We start from the raw sequence: 21,569 nt of genomic DNA on the forward strand, positions 1-21,569 counted from the left end.
GAGGTAACAGTGTTAACCTACCCTTAGTGCTGAGAACTTAGTTTCCTTTTTCGTTTGTGGAACTTGCGTCATTAATAATTCAGACCTGCATTACAGAAGCATTAGGTTTTCTGTTCCATTGGGAATTATGAGGTTTCTTTCTATATTTGTTCCTTATGGATCCGTGTGATCCTCACTAGGGCTCTCCCTCGGGTACTGCATTGTGATTTTTTTTTACAGCTGTTTTAACTGCTAAGTGTTCAGTTACCATTTTTCTTCCATGTTTCATGTCACATTAGAACATCTGAGTATATCTTATTCTCCAGAATCATTTAATATGCATCAGCAAACCCACCAACATCTGGCAGAGTTTAACGCAGACTAATTTTATACTAGTTGTATACTTTAAAATAATCATAATGCTTTTCAGAATAAATGCCCAAAAGCCTATTGGGAGCAACACAATGATAGTTAAGTACATTGGAAAGAAAATTACATTATAGGTTAATTGTATGAATTGCACTTGGCATTTTAAACAAATGCAGCTGGTACTGTGTAAAAGCTGATGGCCATACATATCATAAAGATATCATACACATCTCATGCTGCTTTATTTGGAGGGTAGGCAGCTGGATAAATGATGTACACCTCCTATTTGAAAAAAGCTTGTCAGAGGTGCCTAAAGAGTGACAACAAGCTCCACCATCAACAAGACAGCTTGTCCCTTTAGTGTCGTTATACCCACAGACCCTGCAATTTCATGGGCTGGAGAGGGCAGGGATGCAGGCACATCATCCACTGCCGGGGGGGGGCAAGGAAGAGGGCGAGAGAAGGGAGGCACCGAAATATGGATGGATTTGTGAAAGGGAAAGGGAAATCATGCTTGACAAATCTTCTGGAATTTTTTGAGAATGTTTCCAGTAGAGTGGACAAGGGAGAACCAGTTGATGTGTTATATTTGGACTTTCAGAAGGCTTTCGACAAGGTCCCACACAAGAGATTAATGTGCAAAGTTAAAGCACATGGGATTGGGGGTAGTGTGCTGACATGGATTGAGAACTGGTTGTCAGACAGGAAACAAAGAGTAGGAGTAAATGGTTACTTTTCAAAATGGCAGGCAATGACTAGTGGGGTACCGCAAGGTTCTGTGCTGGGGCCCCAGCTGTTTACACTGTACACTGTACATTAATGATTTAGACGAGGGGATTAAATGTAGTATCTTCAAATTTGCGGATGACACTAAGTTGGGTGGCAGTGTGAGCTGTGAGGAGGATGCTATGAGGCTGCAGAGTGACTTGGATAGGTTAGGTGAGTGGGCAAATGCATGGCAGTTGAAGTATAATGTGGATAAATGTGAAATTACCCACTTTGGTGGTAAAAACAGAGAGACAGACTATTATCTGAATGGTGACAGATTAGAAAAAGGGGAGGTGCAACGAGACCTGGGTGTCATGGTACATCAGTCATTGAAGGTTGACATGCAGGTACAGCAGGCGGTTAAGAAAGCAAATGGCATGTTGGCCTTCATAGGGGATTTGAGGGGATTTGAGTACAGGGGCAGGGAGGTGTTGCTACAGTTGTACAGGGCCTTGGTGAGGCCACACCTGGAGTATTGTGTACAGTTTTGGTCTCCTAACTTGAAGAAGGACAGGCTTGCTATTGAGGGAGTGCAGCGAAGGTTCACCAGACTGATTCCCGGGATGGCGGGACTGACCTATCAAGAAAGACTGGATCAACTGGGCTTGTATTCACTGGAGTTCAGAAGAATGAGAGGGGACCTCATAGAAACGTTTAAAATTCTGATGGGTTCAGACAGGTTAGATGCAGGAAGAATGTTCCCAATGTTGGAGAAGTCCAGAACCAGGGGTCACAGTCGAAGGATAAGGGGTAAACCATTTAGGACCGAGATGAGGAGAAACTTCTTCACCCAGAGAGTGGTGAACCTGTGGAATTCTCTATCACAGAAAGTTGTTGAGGCCATTTCACTAAATATATTCAAAAAGGAGTTAGATGAAGTCCTTACTACTAGGGGGATCACGGTGTATGGCGAGAAAGCAGGAATGGGGTACTGAAGTTGCAAGTTCAGCCATGAACTCATTGAATGGCGATGCAGGCTAGAAGGGCCGAATGGCCTACTCCTGCACCTATTTTCTATGTTTCTATGGAGTGGAACCCAGGATTCTGGCCTGTTTAACCTGCGTAAGAAATTCGCAATAGAGAGGATGAGCGTTTCTTCCACCTATGCCAAGCATGCGTGTCGAGGGAGTTCCCTGGCTATCTTGGAAATTCAGCCCAAGACACCCTTATAAGGCCCCAATGGGACACTTGCTAGCAAGGGCTGGTGTGAGTTCCTTTGGGTTGTAATAAGGACATAAAAGGTACCACAGGTGAAGGCAAAGGTAATTAATCCCACAGTCTTTCCTCTTTGGCCTTTCCAGGGTCTTCCGTCTGCCATCAGAGAAACATGGTGCTGCTCTAATTTACCAGTGTGCTGCTGTGAAGGCACCTCCGATGCACCTTTGCAGTTGTGGGCTATCTGCCCAGAGGACTTAAATGACCCCGTACTCCAATGTGGAATGGTGAGGTGCATAGGAAGTTGGGAGTTCTGCTCTGCCACACTCACACGTGTGGCATGTTGGAGAGCAATTCCAGAGGTCAGGTGAGAGTGACTACTCTTGACATCAAGGCATCTTTTGACTGTGTGTGACACCAAGGAACCCTAGTAAACTTAAGTCAATCAGGGGGATCAGGGGGAAAGCTCTCCATTGGCTGGAGTCGTCCCTAGCTCAAAACAAGATGGTTTTGGCCATTGGAAGCCAATCACCTCAGCTCCAGGACATTGCTGTAGGAGTTACTCAGGGCAAATTCCCAGGCCTAACTATCCTCAGCTGCTACATCCAGTGACCTTCCCTTCATCATAAGGTCAGAAGTGGGGCTGTTCTCTGATGAATGCACAGTGTTCAGTTCCATTCGCAATTCCTCAGATAATGACGTAGTCCATGCCCGCATCCAGGCTTGGGCTGGTAAGTGGCAAGTAATATTTGTGCCACACAACTGCCAGGCAATGACCATCTTCAGCAGGAGACAGTCTAACTACCTCCACTTGATATTCAATCGCATTATCATCATTGAGTCCCCCACCGCCAACATCCTGGGGGCCAACATTGACCAGAAACTCAACTGGACCAGCCACATAAATTCTGTGGCTACTTGAGCAGGACAGAGACTGGGTAATCTGCGACAAATGTCTCACCACCTGACTCCCCAAAATTTCTCCACCACCAACAAGGCACAAGTCAGGAGTGTGATGGAATATTTTCCATTTGCCTGGATGGCAAAACACTCAAGAAGCTCGACACCATCCAGGACAAAGCAGCCTGCTTGATTTGGCACCCCATGCGCTATCTTCAACATTCACTCCCTCCACCACCGGCATACCGTGGTTGCAGTGTGTACCATCTACAGGATGCACTGCTGCAACTTGCAAAGACTTTTCGACAGCACCTCCGAAACCCGCGACCTCTACCACCTTGAAGGACAAGGGCAGCAGGCGCATGGGAACACCATCACCTCCAAGTCACCATCCTGACTTGGAGATATATCGCCGTGCTTCATCATCACTGGGTCAAAATCCTGGAACTCCCTAATAGTGCGAGTACCTTTACTACACGGATTGCAGCGGCTCACCACCACCTTCTCAAGGGCAATTAAAGATGGGCAATAAGTGCAGACATTGCTAGCGCCGGCCACACCCCCAGATTTAACTTTTTTAAATCTTGGAGTTTTGGGGTCATATATTCGAAGTGTGACAGATGCAGTCATTTGGGTGATTAACATATGAATTCAGAGATATTGGGCCTGAAATCCTGGTGCTGGGCTTCCCGCAGGCGCTCACCAGAAAATAGTAAAAAAAGATCCGTACCTACTTTTTCCTGTTTCGCCCTCCAGCGATCCCGGTCGGAGGCCTCCTCTCTCTGCACATTGGAGCGCGTTCACGTCTTACAGATGCGCAGGGAGAAGCTGGAGTCACATGGCACTGGACAGCCAATCAAGGTAAAGTATTCTCATTCATAATAATGGGAACTCCGTAAGTAGGAGTTCTCATTATTATGAATGAGAAACATCCCCCCCAACACCAAAACACCAATTTAAAAAATAGAAAAAAAATCACACATTTAACATTAATTTAAATTAAAGATGTGTTAGAAAAAATATATATTTTTCCAATTTTAAAAAAAGTTTTGTAATTAGGGTTTAAAATAAACTTACCTTAGTGGGCAGGGTTTTTAACAGAAAAATGTGGTTTTAAATTTTATTTTTATATGTTTTAAAACTCTTACATTGGTAAAAGTAGGCTATGCGCCTGCAACAGTTTTAAGGACATTCACTGGGCAAGAGATGGGCAAATACTGCAGTCTTTCCCATGCGAATGTCCTTGCTGCCGAGATGCATTGGATCTGTCAAGCCAGAGCCAGAGCTTGACAGATCAGTAAAGCTGGTTTTGAGTGCGTGCGCAACCGAAAACCGACTTTTGCGATGCCTTCCCGGGTCCATACACTCTGTATGGACCAGGGAAAGCTGGAATTTCAGGGCCGACGTGAGCAAGGAGCATATGAATGTGGAATACAGTGTAATGAACAGCATATGCAATATATTTTGAGATATTTTAAGCAGAAGTGTGCCTTGTGTCCTTTATTCTCTATAATTGGGTTATTAGATATTGGCTTTCCACAATGATTAACACAAAACTGACAACATTTATAGTAAAAAGCTACAGGAAGACGGAGGCATATACAAGCCATGTAGTACCAGACATGAGTTAATAGTCAGCTTTTGCCCAATGTTTGCTGTATGTTTACAGGAGCTGGCTTCAAATCATACTCAAGAACATATGGAATGAGTAGATCAAACCTTCTAATTCCAATAGACCACATACAATGTGCACTCTCATGGCTTCTCCCCGAATGTAATCTCCCAACGGAGGTGAACACCAATTGATTTCTGACAAGGGAAAGATCAGTAAAATTGCTTTCTGAACCAAAATGTAATTGAGGGAGAATTCGAGCAAGTTAATCGAAAATATTTCAATCTATTATTCTACAACTGAATAGAGGCATTTTGCAGATGTGTTTCCCCTGGTCTGAACATGACGAGAATGATATTGTCCTGTGTAGTATATGACACCAGTGGGCCCCCTCCCGCGCTTTCCATGCCTCTTGCTTAAAACCTGTTACGTCTGTACCATTTTCCAGTTCTGATGAAATGTCATCGACGTGAAATGTTAACTCTGTTTCTCACTCCACAGATGCTGCCTGACCTGCTGAGTATTTCAAACATTTTCTGTTTTTATTTCAGATTTCCAACATCTGCAGTATTTTGCCTTTGTATTGGCCTTTAATTATTACTGTTTTACTTAATGTACATTCTATGTGGGATTAAGTTGTCAGTTACTTTTACTGTCATTAACAAATTTTTCAACAAATCCTGTACAATTAGTTTTGGAATTTTCCAACATTTGAAGTAGCTGTGATATGTTAATCTAGGAATCTAACCACAAATGTGTGAAATAAATTGCTTTGGCGATTAGTTTAATGATTAGCTTTCTGAATCAGTAACATGTGCTGACCTGATCCCTCAAATGAAAGAGTACTTTCTGCCTAAGGTACATCCTCTGTAACAGTGTGTCCATTCACAGCTTGCTGAGTAGGATCTCCATGTCTTCTTTATTTTAGCAGGGCTAACTTTCTTACAAATGTACACAACCTCAACGCACGGTGACTGTGGAACTGGTTGTGTAATCAATAAAGTACGTGGTTGATCGTCCTAGTACTCACGGGAACACAATGTCTAGTCTGTGCTTCTAAGTATACTAATATCGTTATACCTCCAGTCACTCTCTGAAAGTTCAAAAATATGTCAACACAAGGAAATGTTGTTGATGTTGTAGGCTCTGTTTTAGCTGACCCAGTGGTATCAATAATGGGGAAGGTCAGCTTGAGCCTCGGAAAAGCATGTTAATTCAGCCTGTAACTTCAGGTTGCCCAGATAACTGATCCAGACCCACCAATACCACTGAATGCATACAATTGCATACTCAGCTAGTATAGTGTCTTCTGGGATCAGTCAGCACAGAATCTGCTGCAAGGCTGGTCCAAAGCTCCATTGCCACTGAAATGAATGGAGCAAATCTGGGACTCAGATGCTCTTCTCCATATCTGCTTCTGTTGGAATGACTGAAGAGGCAATGAAATCCAAAATGGTACATCTTTGTGAGCCTAGAAAAATCAACAACATTTTAAAATAGGTAACACCTATTGCTATAATTACATTTTTGCAGAGAGTGATTAGGGAACACTTTAAACACACTATAACGCCGGACCTTTCTACCCCTAAATTGATTACCTCATGTCTGCCACGTCCGGCCTTTGCCTCATTGCACCAAATGTAATGATTTGATTTAAACACAAACATTACAAAAGCAATGGGCCTGAAGTTGGTCGACATACCGCTGCGGACCGCCGACAAACTGCCCAAAATTGCGAAATTCATCAAAAAATAACTACATACCGCCCACATACCGGCCGGCGGAAAACTTATCAGCGACATACCGCTGGGTGATATGCATACCACTGACATACCACCCAAAATTGCAAAATTCATCACTTACCACCGACATACCGCTGACCCTGTAAACCGCCCTGGAAAAGGTGGTTTTAAGTCAATCTTCAGTCGGCGGTATGCATCTTTAGCTGTGAAATAAAATTTTTGTCTCTTTTCCGCCCCCCCCGCCCAGTCTCTCCACCCCCAGTCTCTTCCTCCCCCCACGGCAGCGATCTTCTCTCTTAGCAGCGATTCCCCCCCCAAGCAGCGATCTCTTCCCCCCCCCCCCACCACCACAGCGATCTCCCCCCTCCCCCGCAGCACTTCCCTCCCCGCACCGATCTTCCCCCCTCCCCCCCCATTAAGTTCCCCGCTATATATATATATATTGAAAAAACATCTGAAGAAAGAAACTAAACTGCATTTAAAAGTACAAGTAAATAAAACCTCCAATCAAAATAAATAAGTGCTATTTTGTACAAAGGAATAGTGTACATATCTCCACAGCGCTCTCAGGCTGGCAGTCTCTGTGGACACTCGTCGGTGCCTCTCTGGGGGGGGCTGAGCTTCGCAGCATCATTCGCGTGTGCACAACTCAGGAGCCGGATTCCCGAGTGAAAAAGACTCACCGCCGGCTGCACACCATTCCGCTCAATCTCGTGTGGCTATACGCCACTTGTCCCTCTAAGAAGTTGGACGCGGACCGCTCGGGGGTCGCGTAACTATTTAGCATGGAGGAGTCTCGTGCGTTATCGGAATTAACTCTGCTCGGCATACCACCGAGAAAAAAGTCATGAAAATCGCACATACTCCACCCCAGCGGTTCCTGGCGGTATGCAACGACATACTGCCGGCATACCGCCGAGAAATGGGCAGACCATCGGTTTCGACCAATTTTGGCCCCAATATGTTTTACACAAATTTAGTCACATCACAATAACTTCACACAAAAGCTCCTGTGCCAATTAATGTCAGAGAGTTTGCAATTAAATCCTATGCCCAAAGGCTGTTCCTCTATCAAATCACTTCTCTGTGGATGATCTCTCATAAATTCATTTTATACAAGCTCCAGAACCTTTGCATAGATCTGCTCCTCCTCAAGCTGTTGGCAGCCTCCGTGAATGGTATTCAGTACTGACCCAGATGGTATTCACAGATCAGCTGTCCTTTTTATTCAGTGACTCTTTAAACAAAACAATTCATTTTATTGGCTTTAACAGGGGACAATGTGTGGGATTCAGAGGAGCATGTCCTGTAATTATGATTATTTTTCTCTGCCTGGTTGCTACATTATTTGTAGTCGTGTCAGCATGTTGGATTGTTGAAATAATCTAATCGGTTGCTATGCTGGGACCTTAGCAACACACCAGCCAATGGCAGTATATTTTTCTTAACTACAATTTGAGGCAGTGGAGCTGGGGGTGGGGGGACAGCACATAGGTGGAAGAATATTGTGTTGTAAAAGAAACAGCTCATTTAAAATCATTCTACTGCTTCCCTTTATTCTCTGAAGTCTGAAGCACTTATTTTTATAGCAATTATATACAGTCTGCTACTGTTGAGAATTAGCTTTTATTCCCAAATCTTTGCGAAGAGAAAATTAAATGTCATTGAAAGAGCAGTAAAATATTCACAACAAAGTGCAACAATGGAGCTGTGTGCTTAAAGCTATACATGATACCTTTGGCCTAATGTTCATCAGTTCAGAAATCACAGACATAAAGCATGTTTTTTGATCTTTTAATGGATCCTGTAATGAAATCGAAGTGGTACATGGCATTCCTAAGGACTACCAATGAGAAATGGGAATTTGTAAGTGGCAATGAAAAACTAGCAGATGGGACTACTTTAATTAATGTAATGACTCAAAAGACTTGTTACTGTAAACTGCCTCAGGTGTAAACCTGATCCAACTTTATTTGCACCCAAAGTAACCCGCGTGACATAGTACCCACGCTTATATACCAGTGACCGCGCACGCGCGCGTACAGCTTGATGACCTCCGACAATGGCACCCCCTGATGTCTGGTGACCCCAAGCATAAATACATAATAACATCCGCTTCTAGACCAATATGTTGAGGAGCCAACTTCTAGACCAATATGTCGAGGAGCCACTAGAGGGCTGGCCATCCTAGACTAGGTGATGTGTAATGAGAAAGGACTAATTAGCAATCTTGTGTGAGGCCCCTTGGGGAAGAGTGACCATATTATGGTCAAATTCTTTATTACGATGGAGAGTGATACAGTTAATTCAGAGACTAGGGTCCTGAACTTAAGGAAAGGGAACTTCGATGGTATGAGACCTGAATTGGCTAGAATAGACTGGTGAGTGATACGTAAAGGGTTGACGGTGGATAGGCAATGGCAAACATTTAAAGATCACATGGATGAACTTCAACAATTGTACACGAGTAAAAATAGAACAGGGATGGTGGCTCAACCGTGGCTAACAAGAGAAATTAAGGATAGTGTTAAATCCAAGGAAGAGGCATATAAATTGGCCAGAAAAAGCAGCAAACCTGAGGATTGGGAGAATTTTATAATATAGCAGAGGAGGACAAAGGGTTTAATTAGGAGGGGGCAAATAGAACATGAGAGGAAGCTTGCTGGGAACATAAAAACTGACTGCAAAAGCTTCTATAGATATGTGAAGAGAAAAAGATTAGTGAAGACAAACTGAGGTCCCTTGCAGTCAGATTCAGGTGAATTTATAATGGGGAACAAAGAAATGGCGGACCAATTCACGAAGGAAGACACAAATAACCTTCCGTAAATACTAAGGGTACGAGGGTCTAGTAAGAAGGAGGAACTGAAGGAAATCCTTATTGGGCAGGAAATTGTGTTTGGGAAATTGATGGGATTGAAGGCTGATAAATCCCCGGGGCCTGATAGTCTGCATCCCAGAGTACTTAAGGAAGTACCCCTAGAAATAGTGGATGCATTGGTGATCATTTTCCAACAGTCTATCGACTCTGGATCGGTTCCTATGGACTGGAGGGTAGATAATGTAACACCACTTTTTAAGAAGGGCGGGAGAGAGAAGGCGGGTAATTATAGACCGATTAGCCTGACATCAGTAGTGGAGAAAATGTTGGAATCAATTATTAAAGATGAAATAGCAGCACATTTGGAAAGCAGTAACAGGATCAGTCCAAGTCAGCATGGATTTATGAAAGGGAAATCCTGCTTGACAAATCTTCTAGAGTTTTTTGAGGATGTAACTGGTAGAGTGGACAAGGGAGAACTGGTGGATGTGGTGTATCTGGACATTCAAAAGGATTTTGACAAGGTCTCATACAAGAGATTGGTGTGCAAAATTAAAGCACATGGTACTGGGGGTAATGAACTGACGTGGATCGAGAACTGGTTGGCAGACAGGAAGCAGAAAGTCGAAATAAACGGGTCCTTTTCAGAATGGCAGGCAGTGACTAGTTGGGTGCCGCAGGGCTCAGTGCTGGGACCCTGGCTATTTACAATATACATTAATGATTTGCATGATGGAATTGAGTGTAATATCTCCAAGTTTGCAGATGACATGAAGCTGGGTGGTGGTGTGAGCTGTGAGGAGGACGCTAAAAGGCTGCAGGGTGACTTGGACAGGTTAGATGAGTGGGCAAATGAGTGGCAGATGCAGTATAATGTGGATAAATGTGAGGTTAGCCACTTTGGTGGCAAAAACACAGGCAGAATATTATCTGAATGGCGGCAGATTAGGAAAAGGGGACCTGGGTATCATGGTACATCAGTCATTGAAAGTTGGCATGCAGGTACAGCAGGCGGTGACGAAGGCAAATGGTATGTTGGCCTTCATAGCTAGGGGATTTGAGTATAGGAGCATGGAGGTCTTACTGCAGTTGTACAGGGCCTTGGTGACGTCTCACCTGGAATATTGTGTTCAGTTTTGGTCTCCTAATCTGAGAAAGGATGTTCTTGCTATTGAGGGATTGCAGCGAAGATTCACCAGACTGACTCCCGGGATGGCAGGACTGACATATGAGGAGAGACTGGATCGACTGGGCCTGTATTCACTGGAATTTAGAAGGATGAGGGGCGATCTCATAGAAACATACAAAAATCTGATGGGGTTGGACAGGTTAGATGCAGGAAGAATGTTCCCGATGTTGGGGAAGTTCAGAACCAGGGGACACAGTCTAAGGATAAGGGGTAGGCCATTTAGGACTGAGATGAGGAGAAACTTCTTCACTCAGAGAGTTGTTAACCTGTGGAATTCCCTACCGCAGAGAGTTGTTGATGCCAGTTCATTGGATATATTCAAGAGGGAGTTAGATATGGCCCTTACGGCTAAAGGGACCAAGGGGTATGGAGAGAAAGCAGGAAAGGGGTACTGAGGTGAATGATCAGCCATAATCTTCTTGAATGGTGGTGCAGGCTTGAAGGGCAGAATGGCCTACTCCTGCACCTATTTTCTATGTTTCAAGATCTTAATATCAGTCTTTTTACAAATTAAGACAGTCTGGGACTTTCCGCTCATGAGTTGATCGTCTCAGTTCAACTTCAGTTCTAGATGAGCGTTTTGAGTCAGTTGTGACTGAAGGTTGAGTAACCGATCTGATGGGAGTGGTAATGACCACATCAGAGACTGGAGGTCCAGTTTCAATAATGACAGCAAAGTCCTCTGATGAATGAACATTGGTTGGTTGGTCACTGACTGCATCTTCCTCAAGCGGTTCCAGTTCATCCGTGTGCCGCAGTTTTATCTGATCAACATGTTTCCTGCATGTTTGCCCATTCTTGAGCATGACAATAAACACTGTTACCCTTCTTGGCTGTAACAGTACCGGCGATCCACTTTGGACCTTGACCATAGTTTAGACAGCCATGACCAAAGACACAGCGGAGATTTCGCTGGAACTTTACTTAGCTGCATGCAAGTATTGCACTGTTGCACACATGATTCCAGATCAGAGTCAATTCCAGGCCACCATACATGAGCCCTAGCAATGGCTTTCATCATGACAATACCAGGATGAGTGCTATGTAGTTCATGTACAAATTTTTCTTTACCTTTCTTAGGCATAACAACACGATTACCCCACAGTAAACAATCTGACTGAATGGACAGTTCATCTTTGCAACGGTTGTAAGGTTTGGTCTCATCACACATTTCCATGGGCATTGCAGACCAATCACCACTGAGGACACAATGTTTCACAACCGAAAAAATAGGGTCATGGCTGGTCCAGATCCTAACTTGTTGAGTAGTGACAGGAGTTCCTTCACTCTCAAAAGCATCCATTACTAACAGTAGATCTGCAGGTTGAGGCGTCTCCACCTCAGGTGTGGGCAACGGCAGACGATTCAGTGCATCGCACAATTCTCAGTGCCAGGTCTATAACGAATAACATAATCATAGGCAGACAATGCCAACGCCCACCTCTGGATACGGGAAGATGCATTGGTATTAATACCTTTGTTTTCCGAAAACAATGAAATGAGTGGCTTGTGATCTGTTTCAAGTTCAAAACCAAGACCAAACAGGTACTGATGCATCTTTTTGACCCCATACACACGGTCCAAAGCTTCTTTGTCTACCATACTGTAAGCTTTTACCGTCTTTGACAAACTTCTCGAAGCATACGCAACTCATTTGCTTGTTGGAGTACACAGCCAACCTCATATGATGAGGCATCACAGGCCAATACAAGACGCTAACACGGATCATAATGAGCAAGCAACTTGTTTGAACAGAGCAGATTCTTAGCTTTCACAAAGGCTCTATCCTGAAACACACCCCAGACCCAGTTGTCGCCTTTTCTGAGTAGCACGTGCAGTGGCTCTAACAAAGTGCTCAATCTGGGTAAGAAATTACCAAAGTAGTTGAGTAGCCCAAGGAATGATCGCAGCTCCGTCACATTCTGAGGCCTGGGTGCTTTTTGATGGCCTTGGTTTTCGAATCAGTAGGCCTGGTGCCATCAGCAGCAATCTTCCTCCCCGGGAATTCAACTTCAGGTGCCATGAAGACACACTTCGAATGTTTCAGCCTGAGTCCCACTTTGTCCAGATGATATAGGACTTCTTTAAAATGGTTCAGATGTTCAGTAGTGTCGTGACCTGTGACCAGAATGTCATCTTGAATCACGACAGTTCTAGGAACGGACTTCAATAGACTCTCCATATTCCTCTGAAATATGGCTGCAGCCGAACGAACTCCAAAAGGACACCTGTTGTAGACAAATAGTCCTTTATGGGCATTGATGCAGATGAGTTTCTTCGAAGTGTCGACAAGCTCCTGTGTCATATAGGCTGATGTCAGATCCAGTTTAGTGAACGACTTTCCACCAGCTAGCATGGTGAACAGGTCATCAGCCTTCGGTAACGGATACTGATCCTGTTTCGAAAATTGGTTAATCGTAACCTTGTAGTCTCCACAAATCCTGACAGTGCCATCACTCTTCAACACAGGAACAATAGGACTGGCCCACTCGTGAAACTCGACCGGTGATATGACCCCTTCACATTGGAGTCTGTCAAGCTCAATTTTAACCTTCTCCCTCATCATGTAGGGAACAGACCGAGCCTTATGATAGACAGGCCTTGCATCAGAATCCAGGTGAATCTGCACCTTGGCTCCAGTGAAATTACCAATGCCCGGTTCAAACAAAGAAGGAAACTTCTTCAACACTTGAGCACACGAACTGTCATCCACCGATGACAATGCTTTGATATCATTCCAATTCCACTTGATTTTCTTGAGCCAATTCCTGCCGAACAGCGTTAGACCATTACCTGGGATGATCCATAACGGTAGATCATGAAGCACACCATCAAATGATACCTTGACTACTGCACTACCAATCACCGGTATGAGTTTCTTAATGTAAGTACACAACTTGGCATTGACTGGACTCAACTCAGGCTTCACAGCCTCAGTGTCCCACAGCTTGTCGAATGTCCTTTGGCTCATTATCGACTGACTCGCACCCGTGTCCAGCTCCATTGATACAGGCACGCCATTCAGCTTCACATTAACGATTATTGGCTGGCTCCTACCCAAGAACGAGTACAGACCTTACACTTCCTCCTTGGGTTGTGTATCCGGGCCAGCACTGGACTGGTCATCATCAGCAATATGATGAGTGGCAGCACACTTGCTCAGTTATGGGCACATTCTTTGCAAATGCCCCACTTTTGAGCAGCCATTACAGGAGTACTGTTTAAATGGACACTGATGAGGCCAATGATTGCCCCCACAACGCCAACAGGGTGAAATCGGATTCGTACCAGTTGGCGGACTTTGAGCAGCTACTGGTTTCACATACGCAGTCGAGCAGGCCCTGCCATACGACGACACAATCTTGTTTACAATACATGGAGCTCCGACTCTTTGATAATATCTGCATCAAATTATCATCAGTCATCATGCATGCCAGGGCAGTCGCGATGGCCTTGCGCAAATCCAGCTTCTCTTCAGCCAATAATTTCTGAAGAATCACATCATGGTTGATGCCTATCACGAAGAAATCTCGCACCATGTCTTCCAACATGTTCCCGAACTTACACGGCTCAGCAAGACGTCGCAGGTCGATGATGAATCCCGACACATCCTGGCCCTCAGCACGAACATGCATGTAGAAGCGATAGCGTGAGATGATGATCCCCTCTTTTGGCTTAAGATGGTCACGCACCAAAGCACACAAATCCCCGTATTCTTTGTCCGTTGGATGTAAAGGCAAGAGAAGATTCTTCATGAGGCCATAAATTTTTCGACCATAAACGGTGAGGAAAACCGCCCTGCGCCGAACTGCGTCAGCCTCTCCCTCCATTTTTTTGGCCACAAAATACTGATCCAGGCGAATGTCTCCAGAATTCCAATAGTGCCCATTGTACATGCGAAGGTTCTTAAGTTACCTCATCGCCAAATGTAATGAATATAATGACTCAAAAGGCTTGTTACTGTAAACTGCCTCAGGTGTAAATTTTAATTAGTTTATTCGTGCCCAAAGTAACCCGCGTGATATGGTACCCGCGCTTATATAGCAGTGACCGCGCTTGCGCGCGTACAGCCTGATGACCTCCGACAGTGGCGCCCTCTGGTATCTGGTGACCCCAAGCATAAATACATAACAACTACGTTCTAGATCAGTATGTTTTAATCCAGCAATGAATCAGGAAGTGCTAAATCGAGCTTGGACATGAATGGGGTCAAATAGGGGAACATCAAAGAAACAGGCCGAAATTGACCCTTTCTATAAGTGCCGTGTTCGCCTCAAAGAGGCAGCCACGAGTTGGTGAAGAATCACCACTCGATTGGCATGGAGGGGCCACCATTTTGTATATTGCCCTCAGAGACGCTGTAATCGTGACCATCTTCAAGAAAGGTGACGAGTCCGACTGCGGTAACTATAGAGGAATATCCCTGCTGTCGTCCACCGGGAAAGTCATCGCAAGAATCCTCCTCAATCACCTTCTCCCTGTGGCTGAAGAGCTCCTCCCAGAGTTGCAATGTGGATTCCGCCCACTAAGGGGCACAATGGACATGATCTTCACTGCGTGGCAGATACAAGAGAAATGCAGGGAACAGCACCAACCCTTGTGCATGGCCTTCTTTGACCTCACAAAAGCCTTCGACACTGTCAACCATGAGGGATTATGGAGCGTCCTCCTCAGATTCGGCTGCCCTCAAAAGTGTGTCACCATCCTCCACCTGCTCCACGATGACATGCAAGCCGTGATCCTGACCAACGGATCCATCACAGATCCATTCCACGTTCGGAACGCAGTCAAGCAAGGCTGTGTAATCGCACCAACGCTCTTCTCGATCTTCCTTGCTGCAGTGCTCCATCTCACCCTCAGCAAACTCCCCGCTGGAATGGAGTTAAATTACAGGACAAGCGGGAATCTGTTCAACCTCCGCCGCCTCCAGGCCAGATCGTCCCATCCTCCATCATCGGATTACAGTACGCAGATGACTCGTGTCTGTGCACACTCGGAGGCCGAACTCCAAGTCATCGTCAACACCTTCACCGAGGTGTACGAGGGCATGGGCCTCACACTAAAAATCCATAAGATAAAGGTCCTCTACCAACCTGCCTTCGCACACAGCACTGACCCCCAGTTATCAAAATCCACGACGAGACCTTGGACAACGTGGACCATTTTCCATACTTCGGGAGCCTACTGTCAACAAGGGCAGACATTGACGACGGGGTCCAACACCACCTTCATTGTGCCAGTGCAACCTTCGGTCGCCTGAGGAAGAAAGTGTTTGAAGACCAGGACCACAAACCTGACACCAAGTTCATGGTCTACAGAGCAGTGGTGATATCCGCTCTCCTATATGGCTCAGAGACATGGAATATATAAAGCAAGCATCCCAAAACACTGGACAAATACCACCAACGTTGCCTCTGCAAGATCCTGCAAATCCTTTGGCAGGATAGGTGCACCAACATCGGTGTTCTCCCTCAGGCCAACATCCCCAGCATCAAAGCACTGACCACGCTCGATCAGCTCCACTGGATGGGCCACGTCGTCCGCATGCCTGACACGAGACTCCCAAAACAAGTGCTCTACTCGGAGCTCCGACACGGCAAGTGTGCCCCAGGTGGGCAGAGGAAATGCTTCAAAGACACCCTCAAAGCCTCCTTGAAAAAGTACAACATCCCCACCGACACCTGGGAATCCCTGGCCAAAGACTGCCCAAAGGGGAGGACTCTGAACACCTCGAGTCTCGTCATCGAGAGCAAGCTGAAGCTAAGCGTCGACAGCGGAAGGAGCGCGTGGCAACCCAGGCATTCCACCCACCTGTTCCTGCAACCACCGTTTGTCCCACCTGTGACAGAGACTGTAGGTCCCGCATTGGACTCTTCAGTCACCTGAGAACTCATTTTTAGTGTGGGAGCAAGTTATCCTTGACTCCGAGGGACTGTCTATGATGATGATATTGCCCTCCTTTAGTTTTGGAGCGGTGTACGGGACTGCCCCGCTCAGTTTCCGTCACGTTGTGCACGCGCCGTCCCCTTACTGACTGCTGGCGACCCCCTTTTGGAATTTGCCCCGTGTGAAATTGCCCCGCGGGAGTGGCGCTGCCGGTCGGTGCCCCTGATAGCTTTTTCTGTCGGTACCCTTTTTGTGGCTGGGCAGCACGGTCGCCCTTAAAGGGGAGGTCGCGCTGCCGACAACTCTATTTTGTTTTAATTGTCGGCTGACTGTCAGGTCAGGCCGACAACTACGCCTGCGTTTTCAGCTGGACCGCCAACAGGTTGCCTGACACCCCCTCTTGGGTGCAAGGCTGCTGGCCCAACTGAAACCCTCCCTGGTGGCCCAGTATTTGCGACTAAAATGGCTGCAGAGTTCACAGCGGCCCTCCCCTTTAACTGATGGGGAGGGACGTTGTGACGCATCAGCACGATGACGTCATCAGTGCAACGCTGATGGCTTCAAGCGTCGGCCACTCCAACCTGCCCCCACTTCCGCCCTGCTAGTGGCGGCTAATTCGACCTGACCACACTTCCTCCCCTCTCGCGACACCAACACTGCTCCGACTGCAAACATAAACCAAAGAGCTGAAAATCACCGTAATGTCTGTTCCATGCGTTGGGGCGGACGAAGAATCAAAAAAACAGTAGATGCGCCCTGTTTCGGGTGGAGGGCAATTTCGGCCCCACGAACTGTAACACAACTAGATTCGTTATACAAATTGCAATTTAGAAGGACGGAACAGTCAAAGATACAGATACTTAATTAGAACAAGAGCATTTCAGTGAGGTAAAAAGTTAACTAGCCTGGATAAATTGGAAGGAAAAATTGACAGATAAGAGGACAAACAATGTGAAACACTTAAACAAGGGATTAATCAGGTTACAAGCTAGACATATTCCCACAGGAAGAAAATGGGGTGCAGCAAAAACTAGAGTTCCTGGATAAATAGAGAAATTCAAATTAAAACGAGACTTAAAAAAGAAGCATATGCCAAATCTAAGACTAATAATACAAAAAAATAAAGTGGAAGGTGTGGTGTCCCTGCACCGTACTACAAACTCACATGAGGCATGTACTTCAGACACAGTCACTATGTGACCTTAACCTTTATTCCCTAGGACCAAGGAGTGCTGACCCTGGGTGGGACCTCCCCTTTTATACCTGGAAACCCAGATGAGGAGTGTCTCCCACAAGTTCACTCCCTGTGGTCAGGGTGTGCATTTCTAGGGTATAAGTACAGTGTACAGGAGTTGCATGAAGGTTACAGTTACATGAAGGTTACCGTTGCATGATGGTTACATACGTGACATCACCTCCCCCCTTACGTCTTTTTGTGTCAAAGGTTAAGTCTTTCAGATGGTCGACGCTCTCTTGTGGAGCGCCGCAGTTGGAGCTCTGGTGGCTGAGCCTTGGCATGCGTCTCTGTCACCTGAGGTGATTCCGGCCTGTCCGGGCTGGCCGTAGGGACTGTGCATGCTGTGGACTGTTCTTGTTGCTCGTCCACTGGTAGTGGTGTGGGTGACATTTCATGCTCTTCTTCAGGTTCCTCCGTGTCTATGCGGAACCTTTTCTTTACTTGGTCCAAGTGTTTGCGGCATATCTGCCCATTGTTTAGTCTAACCACTCTGACCCTATTCCCTTCTTTGCCAATTACTGTGCCCTCAAGCCACTTAGGTCCCAAAGCATGGTTAAGAACAAATACCGGGTCATCCGTTTTTATACACCTCCCCCTTGAGTTTCGATCATGGAGCTCGGTTTGGGACTGGCGCTTGCCCTCAACAATGTCTGCCAGGGCTGGGTGAATGAGGGACAGCCGCATCTTAAGCGTGCGTTTCATGAGGAGTTCCGCTGGCGGGACTCCCGTGAGCGAGTGCGGGTGGGACCTGTAGGTCAGCAGGAGGCACGATAGGCGGTACTGAAGGGAGGGTCCTTGGATGCGTAGCATGCCCTGTTTTATGACTTAGACCGCACGTTCCAACTGGCCATTGGAAGCCGGCTTGAACGGCGCTGTCCGGACGTGTTTGATACCATTGCCCTACATAAACTCCTGGAATTTGTGGTTGGTGAAACACGGCCCATTGTCGCTGACCAGGATGTCCGGCAAGCCGTGGGTCGCAAAAACAGTACGCAGACTCTCCACGGTGATGGATGTCGTGCACGAGTTTAATATGATGTACTCGATCCATTTCGAGTATGCATCGACGACGATCAGGAACATTTTCCCCATGAACGGGCCCGCATAGCCTACGTGAATACGTGTCCATGGCCTGGTGGGCCAGGGCCACGAGCTGAGTGGGGCCTTCCTGGGGGCATTGCCAAGCTGGGCACACGTCATGCACCTGCGAACCCAGTGTTCCAGTCTGAGTCAATCCCCGGCCACCATACATGTGACCGGGCAATAGCCTTCTTTAACACGATGCCAGGGTGCTCGCTGTGGAGTTCCCTGATGAACGGTTCCCTTCCTTTCTGGGGCATGACTACCCGGCTGCCCCATAGCAGGCAGTCGGCTTGGATGGAGAGCTCATCCATCCGCCTCTGAAACGGTCTGACGACCTCGGGTCACGCCCCGTGTGCGGGCACCCAATCCCCAGTCAGAACACATTTCTTTATCATGGATAGGAGGGGATCTCTCTTGGTCCAGAGTTTGATCTGGCGGGCTGTGATGGGGGAGCCTGCGGTGTCAAAAGCCTCAACGACCATGACCATCTCAGCGCTTTGCTCCGACGCCCCCTCAGTGGTGGCCAGTGGGAGCCTGCTGAGCGCGTCAGCGCAATTTTCGGTGCCTGGCTGGTGCCGTATGGTGGAGTCATACACAGCCAGCGTGAGAGCCCATCGCTGTATGTGAGCTGACGCATTGACATTGACAGCCTTGCTGTCGGACAATAGGGATGTTAATGGCTTGTGGTCCGTTTCTAGCTCGAACTGTCTACTGAAAAGGTACTGGTGCATCTTTTTCACACCGTAAACACAAGTGAGTGCTTCCTTTTCGACCATGCCGTATCCATGCTTTGCCTGGGAGAGTGACCTGGAGGCATAAGTCACCGGTTGGAGTCGGCCGTCATCATTACCCTGCTGCAACACACACCCAACCCCGTAGGATGATGCATAGCACATTAAAACCAGATTTTTACAGGGGTCATACAAAGTCAACAGTTTGTTAGAACACAGCAGGTTCCTCGCCTTATTGAAAGCCCGTTCTTGACAGTCCCCCCAAAGCCATTCACAATCTTTACGCAGGAGAATGTGTAACGGCTCCAACAATGTGCTTAAGTTCGGCAGAAAGTTCCTGAAATAGTTCAAAAGTCCCTGGAATGATCGCAACTCCGACGTGTTGCCGGGCCTGGGCGCCCAGTGGATCGCCTCCGTTTTTGATTCAGTGGGCCGGATCCCGTCTGCGGCAACCCTCCTGCCCAAAAATTCGACTTCTGGGGCCAAAAACACACACTTGGCCTTTTTCAGCTGCAAGCCTACCCGGTCCAGTCGGTGTAGCACCTCCTCCAGGTTGTGGAGGTGTTCCTCGGTGTCTCGACCCGTTATAAGGATGTTGTCTTGGAATACGATTGTTCCAGGAATGGATTTGAGCAAGCTTTCCATGTTTCTCTGAAAGATGGCTGCCGCCGAACAAATACCAAACGGACACCTGTTGTAGATAAATAATCCCTTGTGCGTCGTGATGGTGGTCAGAAGCTTGGATTCTTCAGCCAGTTCCTGAGTCATGTAGGCCGAAGTGAGGTCCAGCTTCGTGAACAGTTTGCCACCTGCCAGCATGGCAAAAAGGTCCTCCGCTCTCGGGAGCGGGTATTGGCCTTGCAGCGACACTCGGCTGATGGTGGCTTTGTAGTCGCCACAAATCCTGACCGAGCCATCTGCTTTAAGGACAGGAATGATGGGACTTGCCCAGTCGCTGAATTTAACTGCCAAAATTATGCCCTCTCTGAGCAGCCTGTCCAATTCACTTTCAATTTTCTCACGCATCACATACGACACCGCTCTGGCTTTGTGGTGCACTGGTCTGGCGTCCGGAGTGATGCGTATCACTACTTTAGTGCCCTTGAACATTCCGACACCGGGTTGAAACAGTGACCCGAATTTTTGTTGGACCTGTGAGCATGAACTTCGCTCCACAGATGAAATGGCATGCACATCCCCCCCCATTTTCAATTCATCTTGGCTAGCCAACTCCCCCCCAAGAGCGCGGGGCCATTTCCCGGGACGATCCAGAGTGGCAGCCAGTTCTGTGATCCATTGTGTGTTACCACCAAGTTTGCACTGCCTAGCACTGGGATACTCTTTGGTGTATGTCCGTAGCTGCATGTCAATGTGTTCCAGCTTGGGCCTGCTAGCTCTGTGTGGCCATAGTCTGTCAAATTATAGGGCGCTCATAAGTGACTGGCTAGCTCCCGTATCCAGCTCCATGCGCACTGGGATGCCATTCAATAAAACTTGCAGACCCCTCGTCTGGTTCCTCTGTCTCGCAGATTAGTCTCGCCACAGCCTTTTTGCACATCATGGGTGGCGTTTTAGTGTATGAGCTGTGGACGTCAGCCACGTGAACCCGCTGAACTTCAGCATCCATGGCTTTTCCCCAGGCATCATCCTGCATTGCAGACCCCTCGTCTGGTTCCTCTGTCTCGCAGATTAGCCTCGCCACAGCCTTTTTGCACATCCTGACCAAGTGTCCACTGACGTTACAAATCCTACAGGTATATTGCTGGAACCTGCAGCTTTTCGCAGTATGTCTACCCCCGCATCTCCAACATGAGCTGAGATTGTTGTTAACAAAAGGGACTGTTACCAGGCATTCCTCTCTGATTGCCCATTTGGTTGTTTCTAAGCACTCTGATGGTGGGTGTTAATGGTCCCATCGCGGGACGCATTGTTTCTCGAGATGGCGTGAACTGCCGATCCCCTTTCCATTGTCCCTGTTGCGGGCCCACCCTAGAGTCTGTTGCTGCCTGGGCAGTTTCGAAATGCCCTTGCCTGCCTGCGGGGCCCCGAGCCTCGGTCACCATGTTAGCTCCCTGGTCCATCGCCATGTTGGGACCA

General features: G+C 47.0%; 1 protein-coding gene across 16 annotated transcripts in view; it reads left to right on the forward strand.

The window, feature by feature from the left end:
• rhbdl1 (rhomboid, veinlet-like 1 (Drosophila)) overlaps positions 1–21,569 on the forward strand; it is a 452,859-nt gene that overhangs the window by 275,733 nt on the left and 155,557 nt on the right. The gene's annotated exons all lie outside the window — the stretch shown is intronic.

Source organism: Pristiophorus japonicus, chromosome 15 (genome assembly GCF_044704955.1).
Source record: "Pristiophorus japonicus isolate sPriJap1 chromosome 15, sPriJap1.hap1, whole genome shotgun sequence".
NCBI lineage: Eukaryota > Metazoa > Chordata > Chondrichthyes > Pristiophoridae > Pristiophorus > Pristiophorus japonicus.